Source organism: Mustela nivalis, assembly GCF_964662115.1.
Source record: "Mustela nivalis genome assembly, chromosome: 2".
Taxonomy (NCBI): domain Eukaryota; kingdom Metazoa; phylum Chordata; class Mammalia; order Carnivora; family Mustelidae; genus Mustela; species Mustela nivalis.
Window position 1 is genome coordinate 57726239 of NC_139021.1, and position 16192 is coordinate 57742430.

General features: G+C 36.2%; 1 long non-coding RNA gene across 4 annotated transcripts in view; it reads left to right on the forward strand.

Moving 5' to 3' along the window:
• Positions 1-16192, forward strand: part of LOC309859251 — a 179573-nt gene that overhangs the window by 56652 nt on the left and 106729 nt on the right. Inside the window, exon 5 of one of the 4 annotated variants that reach the window (XR_014308638.1) lies at positions 6334-6540. The exons of the other annotated variants lie outside the window; for them this stretch is intronic. This is a non-coding gene — a long non-coding RNA (uncharacterized lncRNA). Of the gene's footprint in view, positions 1-6333; positions 6541-16192 lie in introns of those variants that run through there. 4 annotated transcript variants of the gene reach the window in all.

The following is a 16192-nucleotide window of genomic DNA, read 5'->3' on the forward strand; positions in this document are numbered from 1 at the left end:
TAGAATAATAAGTCTAAATGAGGCCCAAATACATGTGTAATTCTAATATATGTTAAAGGTGTTTTCTCAAATCAGTGCTAAAAAGATAGACTGTTCAAGAAATGGTATTGGGGGTTGCCTGGGTAGCTCAGTGGGTTAAGCCTCTGCCTTCGGCTCAGGTCATAATCTCAGGGTCCTGGGTTGAGATCCGCATCAGGTTCTCTGCTCAGTGGGGAGCCTGCTTCCCTCTCTCTCTCTCTCTGTGTCAAATAAATAAATAAAATTGAAAAAAAAAAAAAAAGGAACGGTATTGGGCCAACTAGGTGTATATCTGAAGAAAAAAAGATTATATTGGTATCTCAAATCATATTTCAAGAAGAATTCCTAAGAGATGAAATAATTAAATGTAGAAAATGAAACCCTAAAAGTAACAAGAAAATATAGAATTATTTTATAAAATTTGAATATTAAAGGCCTTCCTAAGAATGAATCAAAAGCCAGAAATAAAAGCAAGTACAAATTAATGATCATTTTAATGCAGTTCCCAGACCTTGCCTTCACCAAATATTTTGTTTAACACACTAAATCAGTGGCTCCATGGATGAACTTCTACCTTGTAATTTACCACAATTGTAACTTTGCCTTAATCTTAACTTCAAGAACCTATTCTTTGACCAATAGTTTCTCCAGTGCCCTTACTCCAATAATTCTTTGAACCCACGAGGTTTTACAAACTATTGATTCTACTACTTTTTCATTGATCCTCACCTCTCTAACATCTTTACTGTCCTTAATCACCTTAAAATCCAGGATCAGTTATTCTAGTTACTACCTTAAATATACCCTTAATTCCTTTACCCTCTCTTTCTTCACCATACTTTGAAAAAGCACATTTGTTAAGTATAGCTGTCTACTTATTGCACCAGGAAAGACAAACCTGGCTCTGGAAACCATAAAACCATGCTAAATGCTCTCATTTTGGTTCATGATCACTAACCTCCTATCAACCATTAATGCTCCCCAACAATGTGACTTACTCTATTCCATTTTTTCTTCTCTCTTCAAAATTCCAACATCATTCCCACTTCTGTTACTCTCAGGTAATGACTTTGTTTATAATTCTTTGAAAAGAAAAAACAAGTTTAGAGAAGAACTTACACTTCCATTTTTCTTAGCCCCTACCCTCTCCCCATTATTATGGATAGCAACTAATACCATCTCCTAACTAGACCTCTAGATTTGATTCCATGATCTCTCCTCTCCTGTAGATTATTGTGTCAGCAATTCTTTTTGACCAGCACCAGCATCAGTTTTCCCCTCCACGTAGAAAAAAGTATATTTAATGTATATATTAACATCCTTTTTTATCGCCTGCAACTTTTCTCTGTATAATTGATTCCTTGGAACTCTCTAGTCCCCTGCCTGTAAATAGAGGATAATAATACAACAGCATCATCAAATGTTTATCTCTAGAGCAGAATTCTCCCCTGAACACCAAACCTTAATTTCCTATTTATCTTTTCTCTGTAGATATCCAATGGGCATCTCAATTTCAACATGTAGAAAACTGAGTTCCTCATCTTCTACCCTCTTTAAGATTGCTGGTCTATTATTCCAGTTACTTAAACCAATAAACTTGGAGTGATCCCTATTTCCTCTCTTTCCTCTGTAGCTGGAATCCAGTTTTATAAGCACAGTCTGAAATACAGCATTTCTTCTCACTACTGACACTATTACCTCTCTGGTCTGATGACCACAGCATTAGCTGTCAGTTATTGCAGTAGGCTATTAACCAGTCATGGTTCTACCTTTACCCCTTCAGTATTTTCTTCACAATAGCCAAAGTGATTCTGTTAAATATCTCTTGCACTGTTGGTGGGAATGCAAGCTGCTGCAGCCACTATGGAAAACAGTATGACTGTTCCTCAAAACATTAAATATAGAACTACCTTATGATCCAGCAATCACACTACCAGGTGTTTACCCAAAGAATATGAGAACAATAACTCAAAAGAATACATGTGCCCATATGTTTCTTGCAACATTATTTACAATATTATAATATGGAAGCAATCCAAATATTTCTTGATGATTTGATAAATGAGATGATACATGCACACACACACACACACACACACACACACACACACACAGTGGAAAATTACTCAGCCATAAAAAGAATGAAATCTTGCTATTTGCAGACACATGGATAGAGCTAGAGAGTACTATCCTAAGTGAAATCCCAGTCAGAAAAAGACAAATGCCTTTTTCTTTTTTTAAGATTTTATTTATTTATCAGAGAGAGAGAGGGAGAGAGAGTGAGCACAGGCAGACAGAATGGCAGGCAGAGGCAGAGGAAGAAGCAGGCTCCCTGCTGAGCAAGGAGCCGGATGTGGGATTCGATCCCAGGACGCTGGGATCACGACCTGAGCTGAAGGCAGCTGCTTAACCAACTGAGCCACCCAGGCGTTCCAACAAATGCCTTTTGATGTCACTCTTATATGAAATTTAAGAAACTAACATATATAAATAAAGGAGAAAGAAGATACAAACAAAATACCGACTCTGTGGTTACCAGAGTGGAAGTGAATGGAGGGATGAGTGAAATAGATGATGGGGACTAAGAGTACACTTTTCTTGATGACCGCTGAGTAATATATAGAATCACTGAATCACTATATCGTACACCTGAAACAAATATATCACTGTATGTTAACTCTACCTGAATTAAAATAAACAATAAAAAATTTTTTCTTTCAGTAAAAAAAAATATAAAATATAATAAAATGAAAAAAAATCTTAGGTCAGGTCACTGTTCCATTCAAATCCTCTAGAGCTTTGGTTCCCAAATGGTATGCCAAGATACCCTAGGGCACCACAGTGAACTCAACAAGGATGTTCTGAGAGAAATTTTCAAGAGCAAAAGACAATGATACCTAATATCCTTGAAACACAAGGCCAGTTACTAACACTAGATAGTTGGCAGTTTCAATGTTAGATCACATTACATTTCTTTTCATGACATGATTATCTTTGTAAAGCAGATTTCTAAAAATGCCAGCAGGTGCTGCAGCAAAAAGCAAGTACCACACAAAAGAATTTGTGGAATTAAATATGAGTTTGTCAGTGTTCAATCTGATTCCAAAGTTTAAGAGTTTGTGCTATGAAAAGTGGTACACATGTCCCATTCATTAATAATTGTGGTTAAGAATGAAATAAATTCTTTTCTTTCAATTTATGTGTATTTTTTAAACAGCTAATAAGTTGTTAGGACATAAATACTTATCAAGTTATTTGGTCATAACTCCTTAATAAATGAAACTGTTAGGCCTCCCTTTTGGCCTAGTAACATGATGAAAAAATTATATACAAAAGGCTACAATGGCCCCAATTTGAGAAATGATCTGTTGTGATTAAAGAACTGAAAAATACACACGTGCCTGAAGCATGGTGAGCATGGAGAACAATGATCCAAAACACCCTGGGGGGCAGACAGGGTCAATCATGCAGAACATCAAAGACCATACTGAGAAATTTAATTTTTAAATTTTTGAACTTATTTTAAGCAGATTAGCAAATGGATCTGATTTATAATTGTAACCGATCAACCCAATCCATGGGGAGTGGGTTAGGAAAAGGGTGAGAAGTGAAGAGCCTGACGGGCAATCATTTACTCCAGAGAACATGGAGGCTTGGACAAGTGAGTGACAATAAAGATGGAAGTATATGGAAACCAGGAGCACTTTGTAGGTGAAATTGATAGGACTTGCTGATGAAGAGAATGAAAGTAGTAAGGAAGGTGGAAACATCAAAGAGTACTCTTAAATTTCTGACTTGAGCAGCCAGGTACCTATAACTAAAATGAAGAAAAGACCCAGTTTGGGAGAAAACACAGAAGCTTATGTTTAGATGTGTTAAAACTAAGATACTTAGAAAACAACCTACAGATGACCACTGGCAGGCATTTGGGTTTCAATATGGTATCAGTAGTCCTTTCCCTAAATACAACCTGAGATTATCCAACCCTCCTTCAGTCCTTCTTTTACTGAGTTTTTTTTATCTGTAACCACTCAATACCCTTCACATATACGATGTCATCCAAATTCAACTCAAATACATCCTGCCAAAGTAGGCAGCACATTAGGGTTTCCATCTGCCACTGTGTACAAAATTTAGTTTTGCTATCGTAAAACCAGTTTTTAGTGTACTTAGATGAAAGCAAGGACAACCATATGTTTTTCAGTCTTCACACTGTTCCTTGAAAACAAACTTGCTTCACTTGGCTGTCGACAGCCTTCCTAGCCCCTTCCAATTTCTCCTCCCTCGAGGTTGCACATTATTCTAATTAAAACAGCTAATGCTGGGGTCCCATGGCAAACCCAGCAAACCTCCAGAGTGTAAAACCACTGCTTCCTGACTTTAAATTTTACCACAGCCTGGATCCTCCTGACGTACTGATACAGCTTACCAAATCAAAGCACCACGGATTTGAGTAGTTTAAATTAAACTGAAATTTTCGCACTCCTCTGTTGTCGCTGTATTTTAGACTATCTACCACGTTATGGTGCAGTTGTCTCTACTTTCACTCATTGGCCCACATATGGGCTTCCAACACACCTCATCCAATCTTGTTTTGTTGATCAAAGTCTCCATTTCTTAGTACTAGATTTATCCTCTTCCTCTCTGGAAACAGATCTATCTTTTGAAATCCAACTCCGTTATCACCTTATTCTCTCTTGAGATTGTTCTTATGGAAGGCCACATCAGAAATGAATACTTCCTTCACATTGCCTTTAGTCATTTACTGGTGTTTTCTATACTGTAGCAGAATATATACATATTTATGGATTTTTTTCCTTTTGCACTAGATCTTTCAATAATTTAATCTTTAGTTGCTGAATCAAACTACCAATAGTATCTAGACATTTGTATTGATTTCTACTTATGCCTGATTCTATTTGCATAAACAAATAAAGCATAGAAAGTGTTTTATTACTATTATAATTACTGAAATGGTGGTTTCTTGTAATTGTGATAATGAATTTAATGTTGATGTTCCTATTTCTACATTTGCTTAGTCTCTCTTCCAGAGCCACATTTTTCAGTTTGGGAGGAGAAAAAACTTCCCCTGCTTTACTGAAACTATTCTATAGCAGAATGTACTTCCCATAACAAGAGCAATTTGATCTGTTATGGTGCATCATGTAGCAGTTCTCTTCTAAAAAATTCTTGAAGTCATGCCTCCTGTACCACACCAATTTGTTTCAGCCCACAACTGAGGTTTAATCTGAGAAATGTTATCTACTTATTTGCTATAATTTATTGCCTTATATGCCTCTTGCAATTACTAGTCATCCCTCTCAGAGCTATCATGTGTCTTTCTGCTTTTTCTCTGTGTATCAGACACATCAATATTTATAGACTTTTCCCTTTGCACTTGATCTTTTAATAATTTCATCTCTTTGGAATGAATCAATCCATCAGGTTCACTCATTTTTTTGTCTGTTATTTGCACTTATACTATCAGCATTTTTATCACTGAAATGCTTGCTGACCAATTTACTAGAATTCTTCAAGGTGTGTTTTAATGTTGGCATACATTTTTAAATCATTCAAGTATAAAAGAAAACCTGCAATCCTACTTTTGTTTTGTTCTCTTTTCTCCTTAATCATTTCTGTGTCAAGGAAAAGCAGGAAGAATTAAATTTCCTTAAATGTCTCCTAATTTCTATTCCTATTCCTTAAGAATATGTTAGTAACTGTTTTAAGTCTGAATCTTAGAAATATTGATGATGAATATTAAATAATAGTTGATTGATAATTTCTATTTGGTAAACATTTCTTCCTTACACTGTGTTTTTTTAATCAGATTTCTTGCTTCAGTTCAATATTCTTTTAGTCAGCTGAAATAAAAGACTTTTATTCTGTTTAACTCTGCTTCTCCCAGGGTAGTAAAGCAAGCGCTCTTCAAATGAGAACAACTCAGTCAATATTTGTTGAATTAAGTCATTAGACATATTGAAGGAAAGGCTTACAGGCTTAAGTCTCTTAAATTAATATAAATATCTCTTCTCTGGTAGCTCTCCGGTCCTTAAATTGATCTGTTTTCCCAGTTTTCTGTTATAGCTCCACATAGAACACACAATCAATTTAAAACAAATAGCATAGCCCAGCTGGGAAATTCTCGACAAAAAATTAACTCTAGAAAAACAAAACTCAAGAGTCACTATATGTAGTGAAAATTATCATTTTCCTAGATCTTCTAGATCTTAATGTGATAAAGTCGTATGTTTAAAGTATAATTTAAATAAAAGTCCCTTTTTAAACATCTGTTCTCCCCATTCTGCCTTACAGGAAAGAAAACGGTCAAGTTTTGATGTGTATTCTCAGACTTGGTGATACTATGATTTCATGTATTTTTTTATTGTTCATTTGCTGGAATAATGAGAGGAAAATTTTCCTTGGGATGAAATGATTTCTGCTGGAACAGAACTATTTTTCTTATTCAAATCTTTTAGTACTTTGTGAGATTTAAAAAGCAATAAAATATCTGCACCTGCATTTTTGTAGGACTAAGTAACATGAGGAAAACTGAACTCTGTTCATGGGGGTCAAATGGGAAAAATCCATTTGACACCATTAGCCTTTGGGTCCCGAGTGAGCACATAAAATACATTGCACTTCCCTATCTGAAAACATAACCCGAATCTATGTAAAACAAATGCCAAACATGTGGAATACGAACAGCCCAACCAATTAGTCACCTAACAGTATGTATGATGCCAAACATCTGGATATTTGGAAACTTCCAAATGAATGAGCGAATTTTTCATTTTTCTTCCGATTTTTTTGGCAGCATACAAACACAGCCAAATGTGGCACTTTGATTGTGGTATTATTTTCAGACAGCAGGTTCCAAAATATCTTAAAAGTCCTAGCCCTGCAATATCCAAAGAAAATCCATTTAGAATGCAGTCTTTCATGATTCATTTTGATAAGGGATTTATATTAAGCACTTATAATAAAAATCAAGCTCATTAGATGAAATTGTATATTCATTCAAATGATTTTATAGAACAGAGAATTAATGTTCTGCTTTCCAGGGAAAATGTCTATATTGAGATAATCTGTCTTACACTTCCTATAGACCCCATTTTCACCTCATCATGTATTGTGCCCAACCTCTAATCCTTCCCCTGCTGTCTGAGAGATTTCCCCAGAAGAGATGTGAGACAGGAAAATCCTTTGTGGCTGGGAGCAGAAAAATGAAAAAGGTAAGGGTCTAATGCTCAGAGGCCACGATGGGACAGAGCTTTGGCAACAGCCTGAGACGGAACAACACATCCAAGTGCTGACAGGAAGTCTACAAGGATGGAGAATCCCCTCCCCCAATAAGGACAACAGGGAAAGCTACTAGGAATTTGGACAAACGCCAAAGAAGAGGAGAGAGATTAGGGACTGTGACTGGCAATGCCAAAACTGCTTCCCTGATTCTCTTCCTTTTTCCCTCCTCTTCTTTCTTTCCTCCTCCCCCCATCATTGCCACAGGGGCCTCCCCATCCTCCTTTGCCCCTTCTCCTTCCCCTTGGTCCACCCCCTTTCTCCCTCCTCTATCCCTTCTAACCACCCCTCCTCTTCCACCCTTCTCCTCCCCAACCCTGTATTCTCCCTTCTCCTCCACCTGCTGCTCCTTTCTCTCCATTTCTACCCTCTCCTCTGTATATTCATACCCCCAGACTTAAAATTGCAATCCACGGCTCCACAAATAGAACCTTTACATATGACCCTAACTCTCTTTCTAACCACTACTCTGGCTTCTCTTCCTTTCCTGGCTAATTCACCAAAACTCTCAGGCTGCTTTAAGCATTATATTGCCTACCCACCAGATACTCCTTTATTTTCTACAGACCAGCTTCTGTTCCTGTTGCTGAGGGTTAAAGCTTTAGTAAGCTAATGAAGCCTTGCTTAGGGTCTCTCACTAAATGGGCCTACTGCCCAAGGCCCTGGGAATGGTCCTAGCAATATGTTCACATAGACATATGTTGTGGTAAAATTCTCAAAATGACAATGTTGAAGGACCAGAGGTTATATCACAGTATCATACTTGACATATGAAATATGTTGATTTGGTAGAGAATCAAGATTTGAAAAATACAGAGCCAGGAGCTTGTCTGTGGAAAGTAAAAATGGTGCTTAGTCAAATAAATATTCTCTCTTATCAAAAAGTACTTGATCGGGCACCTGGGTGGCTCAATGGGTTAAGCCTCTGCCTTCCAGCTCGGGTCATGGTCTCAGGGTCCTGGGATCAAGGCCCGCATCAGGCTCTCTGCTCAGCAGGGAGCCTGCTTCCCTCTCTCTCTCTCTCTCTCTCTGCCTGACTCTCTGCCTACTTGTGATCTCTCTCTGTCAAATAAATAAATAAAATCTTTAAAAAAAAGTACTTGATCAACACAAGATATACAATTACAAATACACTTTGTTTTTCCTTCTTAATGGAGACTATAATGAATTAAAGTAGTTTTCCCATTTATAGCATGCACATCTTTGCAGGGCTACAAATAGCTAATATGCGTGTGTATCTAAAGTCCCCTCTTGTTATAAAGACACCAGTCATATTGTATTTAGGTCCACCCATAGCCAGTAAAACTTCATCTATACCTACTTATATTAGCAAAGACCCTATCTCTAAATAAGATAATATTCATAGGTTCTAGGTAGATGTTGAGTTTGGGTAGGGGTGAGGCTACTCAGTCCAGTATATACCTCTGCAAATGGTAGCTTACAATTTGAAAACTAGTCTTTGAAATGTTCCAATATCCTGTTAAACACAAATCAAATTAAATCCATCAAAATATGTTCTCCTTTCCATCCACCATATAAAACAGCTCCTGGTGTAGTGGATGAACCTTGTATTTCTTCCTCACTTTGACCCCATCTATCCCAACATGTCAGAGCAAACCAGGGAATTTATTCTATCCTACTAAGAAAGTATATCCATGTAATTGTGTCATGGAACCAATCACCATAAACACTGATCTCAGTTTGCATGTATCATTTATAATGGCCTTGCAAAGTTAGATTGAATGCTATGGTCTTAGAGTGATTTGGTCATGCTTATTTACTTTTAGCTTAAAACTGGTATCTCAGTATTATAAAAGTTTCCATTGCAGGCTACAATGCTAAAGTATAGTTAGTTATTTGAATTTACCATGTCAGTAAACAATTTACAATGAGTTAATAGAATTATTTAAGAAAAATAGAAGTATACAATGTCAGTATTATGTTTATGATTACCCTGGAAAACTGCAGGGATAGCTCCAACTCTGTTAAAACAGGTGAGGACAGCAGCACACTTAAAAACAGTGAATAGTTATTCTTTAAAAAATCAAAATGGTTGCTATCATTTGAAGAAGAAATTGCCATAATTACAGTAAGTAGTACACTACTTCTAAAGACTACAAAGGATTTTACAGATACTCTGATGGTAATCATTATTATGTTTGGAAAAACAAATATTAAGCAACTGATAACTTGACTTTTTTTCTGATCACTGAGTTATTGCGCCTTGTAGCTAAAACACTATTCAGAATCTAAGTGAAACTGAGTAGTTGTGGTCATTCTCTAAACATTTTTGTCAACTGCCAAGTAGCCGTAAATTTCTACCAAGTTGACTCTGGAAAATGTAGAAAATGGAGATCTTTATAAAATAATTAAAATGCTCTTTATCTTTTTAAAAAGTTGTTTAATGTGCATTTATATATTTTCCTGTTTCTATCAAACAGAATATTATAACTGTTCCTTGATTTTTACATCTGCTGAAATCTATGTTTATTCTGCCTGGCTGAATTATATGATGTGATAAATTGCTTGAAACACTATGATAGCATTCTGAAATCATGTTTTTCCTTCTCTCTACACAAACAGGGAGAGAGAATTTAAAAGAAAAACTGGAATTATCCAAAGCTGCATGGCTGAATATTAGTCCAAAATTTAAAATACTCTGGCCTTTAATTTTGTGGCTAAATAGGTGTCCTTCATAAAACATTCAGTATCCAAGCAGCAATATCCCAAGCAATTACACAGAGTTACAGGGCCATTCATTGCTCACAATATTAGAAATGGGATATTTGCACAGGTAATTAAAATGGATTGTGGGCTCATCAAAGGTTATTTTGAAATGGTCTGCGGAAAGGGCACAGTTTTCTGTCACTCACTTAGAAATTATTCTCTCAGACCCTTGCCAGTTGATTTTTTTTAAAGGCAATTCAAGAGCCAGAAAGGAATCTTGAATATAGTTTTCAGACATAAAGAAGAATTACAGCATAGATTTACAATGAACAAATTGTCCTGGGCTCCCAAATTATGCTATTTGTAGATTGAACACAGAAGCAGGGGGTAGCCATATGGCATAAGCCACCCTTCTCCAATACAAAAAGTTATTAAATCCCCTGGAGTTGGCTAAAGGAAACCATAATCATTTTAAAATGGGAAAAAGCCACAAATTTCCTCTCCCTCTCCTTACAGAACATTTTCTTATCCCAAGTTCCATATTTTCAACTTCATCACACATCAGAACATTAGGTCAAACCCCTACCCTAAGCATATTAAAATTCTTTCCTATTCCTGAACCTGCAGCACAAACAAGACTACTATTTCACTATCATGATCATTTCATACTTGCCTCATGGTGTTTCTATCGGTGGTTTTTTAGTGTCAATTAAAAAACAACTGAGAACAAGTTTCCTATTCATTATGATTGTCTTCAAGAAAAAGCTAAGGCTGTGTTTCCCTTTTATCCCTATTAACATTTCCAACAAAGCATCATTAGTGTTTCTCTTCTATATCTGATGAAGGGTCAACATCATCAAAAGAAGACATTTAGAAGTGAGAAGGCCAATGCAGATTTTTAGTAAGGGGTTATGACTTGGTTTTCTCAATCCAGATCTTCATTTACCCTGAACCTTACTGCTGATCCTGGGTCAGAGATTCTTATTTCCTAAAGAACGTGAAAAAATTATTTCAGCATTTCTTATTAAGCAATTCTTATTTCTGAGAAATACTTGAGAATTTAGGGTGAGCAGAAATAAGCAGAAATTTGAATTTATTTTTCATATCTATGTTCCCTAACTACATCCCCTGTTATCCTTCAGCTTAGAGAGCACTCATCCTGGTGAGTGCATCTGGCAGTAAACAGGTTTTCCTCCCTGACTTCAAGTAGTACATCCTATATATTAGGGTGACTAGTTCGTCCACGGTTCATCCACAGAGCTAGGAATGTTTGAGACTACAGAATGGTTTGCATAACCAGAGCACTTGGAATAGTCAAACATGGACATCAAATGAGAAATGGGTAAAAACAATAACTTGAAAAAGTTCAAAATTTTGAGAAGTACTGCACTGGATAAGAATGAAGAATATGGTTGGCTCATAATTTCATGTATCATTCAAACTCTTCAATGCCTAGACTCAGGTACATTGTGTCAAAGAATAATAGGAAGAATACTTACGTGTTAAATGAATGAATCGTCTCTATGTAAATCACACACTCTATCTCATAGATTCTTAGCATCACATTTTTTCACATATTAACAAGCCTGGTATCAGGATGCATCTCACTATTGACGGTATGAATAATTAATTATTTGGTGGTATGTTTTCTATCTGAAAGTAGTTCTGCCGGAAAGAATGGATTGTCTCACAATTGACAAAGGCTTAATTTTAATGATGTACATTCTTGTTTCATTTTTTTGTAAATGCTTTCATGCTGTTCTGAAGAATATGTCCTTTGAATTTGAATGGCACAGACTCATTTTAATGGAGGGTTTTATATAAGGTTATCAATTTTCATTCTTCTAAGAAAGGTAATTAAAAATACATGTGCCAATACCTTTCTTTTTCCAAAAGGATATCGTAAAAGCCAAAATGTAGGAAGACCTTAAATTCAGAATTAAGGTAAATCCTTTAATTATTAGCTCTATGAAAAACTCATATTCTTACTTTTCTCTTTCACTGTGTGTGCTTGTATCAATCTATAGACTGGCATTTTGGAAACAACTCTTCTGAGATACTGTGGCACAAATACTCTAGCACTCATTCATACACTCCCTCCTGCAGACAAAGAACATGCAGAGCAATGTGTGAGAAACATATTATGTACAAAAATCTGGTGGCATTTTCAGAATATTTTTCTTTTGATTTAAAAAAAATTCTATCTCAGCTTCTTCTAAAGAGGCAGAAGTATTGAATTTAATTGGAATAGTATCCACTTGAACTAAACTCCATTCACAACTCTTTTTTAGGGCCCAGAGCAGTGGTTAAGCATTGGCTTTGAGGTCAGTTTCATATTTGATCTCTTTGTTCAAATGTATCCTGAGCTGACAGAGGAATGGGTTTGGTAATATTATCCTGTGAATCTTTTTCTATATCTGATATTTGCAATCTAAAATTAGCTTGCTTCTGGCTTTAAATCCCCACACTTTGGCTGTTTCTTCTCAATCAGGCCCCTCAGCCAGTGGAAGCCAAACCCCAGTTATGCACACTTCTGATCTATAAAGTACATTTTCATTGCTGAGCCACCTGCCCCCAATCTTCCTTTTCCACTGTTCTAAACTCCTCTCAGGTGAAAACATTTGAAAAGTGTTTAGATTGATTTATGTGGTTTACATTTTGGTAAATATTTATTTGGTCAAACTCTTATTTAAAAAAAAAAATCAACCACAGGACTAAATACCAAGTAAATAAAAGGACAAAACAGAATTAGTTGATTAGAGCCAGTAATTCTCACTCCCATACTGTATTTAATAAGTATCTTGATTCCCAGGTTTGGCTGTAGAAGGAATCTTCCCTTACAGTTTTAGAATACTCTCGTATGCATCCATATCCTTCAATGAGCAGATATTAAGATAAAGACTAGGGGCACCTGGATGGCTCAGTGGGTTAAAGCCTCTGCCTTCGGCTCAGGTCGTGATCCCAGAGTCCTGGGATCGAGCCCCACATCGGGATCTCTGCTCTGTGGGAACCTGCTTCCTCCTCTCTCTCTGCATGCCTCTCCGCCTACCTGTGATCTCTGTCAAATAAAAAAATCTTAAAAAAAAAAAAAAAAGATAAAGACTATCTACAAAAAAAGACTATCTACAAAAGGGTGACCACTATTTTGATCAAACTTCTCAGTTAACATCTTGATAGTGTTGTGAGGGTAAAATTGTTGCTCAACATGGACTTCTTTAACTTTTAGGAGAAAATCAGACTCCATTCACCTATTATAAGACTCTGATTATATTATACTAGGAAGATAAAACCTAGACCCTCTATAACATCATCAGTAATGCCCAGTATAGGACAGTCAAAAAGCAATCTGTAGAAACAAATCCCAAGACGATCCAGATGGTAGAATTAATAGATACAACTATTATGTGCAAAATCACATGATATGTGCAAAAATATAATGAAAACATTTAAAAAAGATAAGAAATATGAAGAGATACAACAAAACTAATAGAGCCAAGTTGAATTCCAAGAGCTGAAAAAGAAAATTATGTAAAGTAAAATATTCACTGTGTGGGTTTAAAAGATTGCAAAAGTGGATCTGTAAATTTGAAGACCATCAATAAGAAGTATCCAATCTTAGAAAAAAAGAGCAAATACAAGGAAATTAAATGAATATTCAGTAACCTTTAGGAAAATACCAACTTGTCCAACATGTTGTGTAATTGAAACTCCGTAAGTTGAGAGAAAAGTTTGGAAAGAAAACAATGTTTGATAACAAATATTCACATAAAATATTAACTTATACAGCCAAAAAAATGGGGTGAACATCTAACAGAATAAATATAGGGAACAGAATATTAAGGCCCATTAGAGTCAGAGCTAAAAACAAAAAGTCTTAAGAGGGCCCAGAGGTCCCAAAAGTTTATATTCGCTTTTGTTTCCTTTGCCTTTGGAGACATATCTTGAAAGAAGTTGCTGTGGCTGATATCGAAGAGATTACTGCCTATGTTCTCCTCTAGGATTCTGATGGATTCCTGTCTCACGTTGAGGTCTTTTATCCATTTTGAGTTTATCTTTGTGTACAGTGTAAGAGAATGGTCGAGTTTCATTCTTCTACATATAGCTGTCCAGTTTTCCCAGCACCATTTATTGAAGAGACTGTCTTTTTTCCACTGTATATTTTTTCCTGTTTTGTCGAAGATTAATGGACCATAGAGTTGAGGGTCCATATCTGGGCTCTCTACTCTTTTCCACTGGTCTATGTGTCTGTTTTTATGCCAGTACCATGCTGTCTTGGTGATCACAGCTTTGTAATAAAGCTTGAAATCAGGTAACGTGAGGCCCCCAGTTTTATTTGTGTTTTTCAACATTTCCTTAGCGATTTGGGGTCTTTTCTGATTCCATACAAATTTTTGGATTATTTGCTCCAATTCTTTGAAGAATACCAGTGGAATTTTGATCAGAATGGCATTAAAAGTATAGATTGCTCTAGGTAGTATAGACATTTTAACAATGTTTATTCTTCTGATCCAAGAGCATGGAAGGGTCTTCCATCTTTTTGTGTCTTCTTCAATTTCTTTCATGAGTGTTCTGTAGTTCCTCAAGTACAGATCCTTTACCTCTTTGGTTAGGCTTATTCCCAGGTATCTTATGGTTCTTGGTGCTATAGTAAATGGAATCAATTCTCACAGCAAAGGAAACAGTCAAGAAAACAAAGAGGCAACCCACGGAATGGAAGAAGATATTTGCAAATGACAGTACAGACAAAAGGTTGATATCCAGGATCTATAATGAACTCCTCAAACTCAACACACACAAAACAGGCAATCATATGAAAAAATGGGCAGAAGATATGAACAAACACTTCTGCAATGAAGACATACAAACGGCTATCAGACACATGAAAAAATGTTCATCATCACTAGTCCTCAGGGAGATTCAAATTAAAACCACATTGAGATATCACCTTACACCAGTTAAAATGGCCAAAATTAACAAAACAGGAAACAACATGTGTTGGAGAGGATGTGGAGAAAGGGGAACCCTCTTCCACTGTTGGTGGGAATGCAAGTTGGTGCAGCCTCTTTGGAGAACAGTGTGGAGATTCCTCAAGAAATTAAAAATAGAACTTCCCTATGACCCTGCAATTGCACTCCTGGGTATTTACCCCAAAGATATAGATGTCGTGAAAAGAAGGGCCATCTGTACCCCAATGTTTATAGCAGCAATGGCCACGGTCGCCAAACTGTGGAAAGAACCAAGATGCCCATCAACGGACGAATGGATAAGGAAAATGTGGTCCATAGACACTATGGAGTATTATGCCTCCATCAGCAAGGATGAATACCCAACTTTTGTAGCAACATGGACGGGACTGGAAGAGATTCTGCTGAGTGAAATAAGTCAAGCAGAGAGAGTCAATTATCATATGGTTTCACTTATTTGTGGAGCATAACGAATAGCATGGAGGACATGGGGAGTTAGGGAGGAGAAGGGAGTTGGGGAAAATTGGAAGGGGAGGTAAATCATGAGAGACTATGGACTCTGAAAAACAATCTGAGGGGTTTCAAGTGGTGGGGGGGTGGGAGGTTGGGGTACCAGGTGGTGGGTACTATAGAGGGCATGGATTGCATGGAGCACTGGATGTGGTGCAAAAATAATGAATACTGTTATGCTAAAAATAAATAAATTAATTTTAAAAATAAAAAAAAATTTTTTTAAAAGAGGGCCCAGAGGGAAAATGACACACATAGGATCTCAGTAGTAAGAATGACTATCTTCTCATAGGAAACAATGGAAGCCAGAGAAAAATGGAACAGCATTTTTAAAGTCCTGCAAGAAGAGAACTGTCAATTTAGAATTCTCTATCTTGTGAAAATATTCTTCAAAAAAAGTCAGTGATGGATATAATGGGTAAGACAAGCAAAAGACAGAATCTATCACTACCTAACCTGTATTAGAGACAAAAGGAACTTTTTCAAGTTAAAAGGAAATAACAATAGATGGAAACTCAAATCTATAGGAAGAAATGAAGAGCGCCAAAATGATAAATGTGTACCTAAATTTTAGAAACCCTCTTTTTATTATCTAAATTTCTTTGAAAAGATAACTGATTGGTTTATGTCAATGTGTAATATTGATTTGTTATATAACATAGTATATATAAAACATATAAGTAAATAGATAAGTATAGATAGAATTATACTATTAAAAATGTTTTACATTT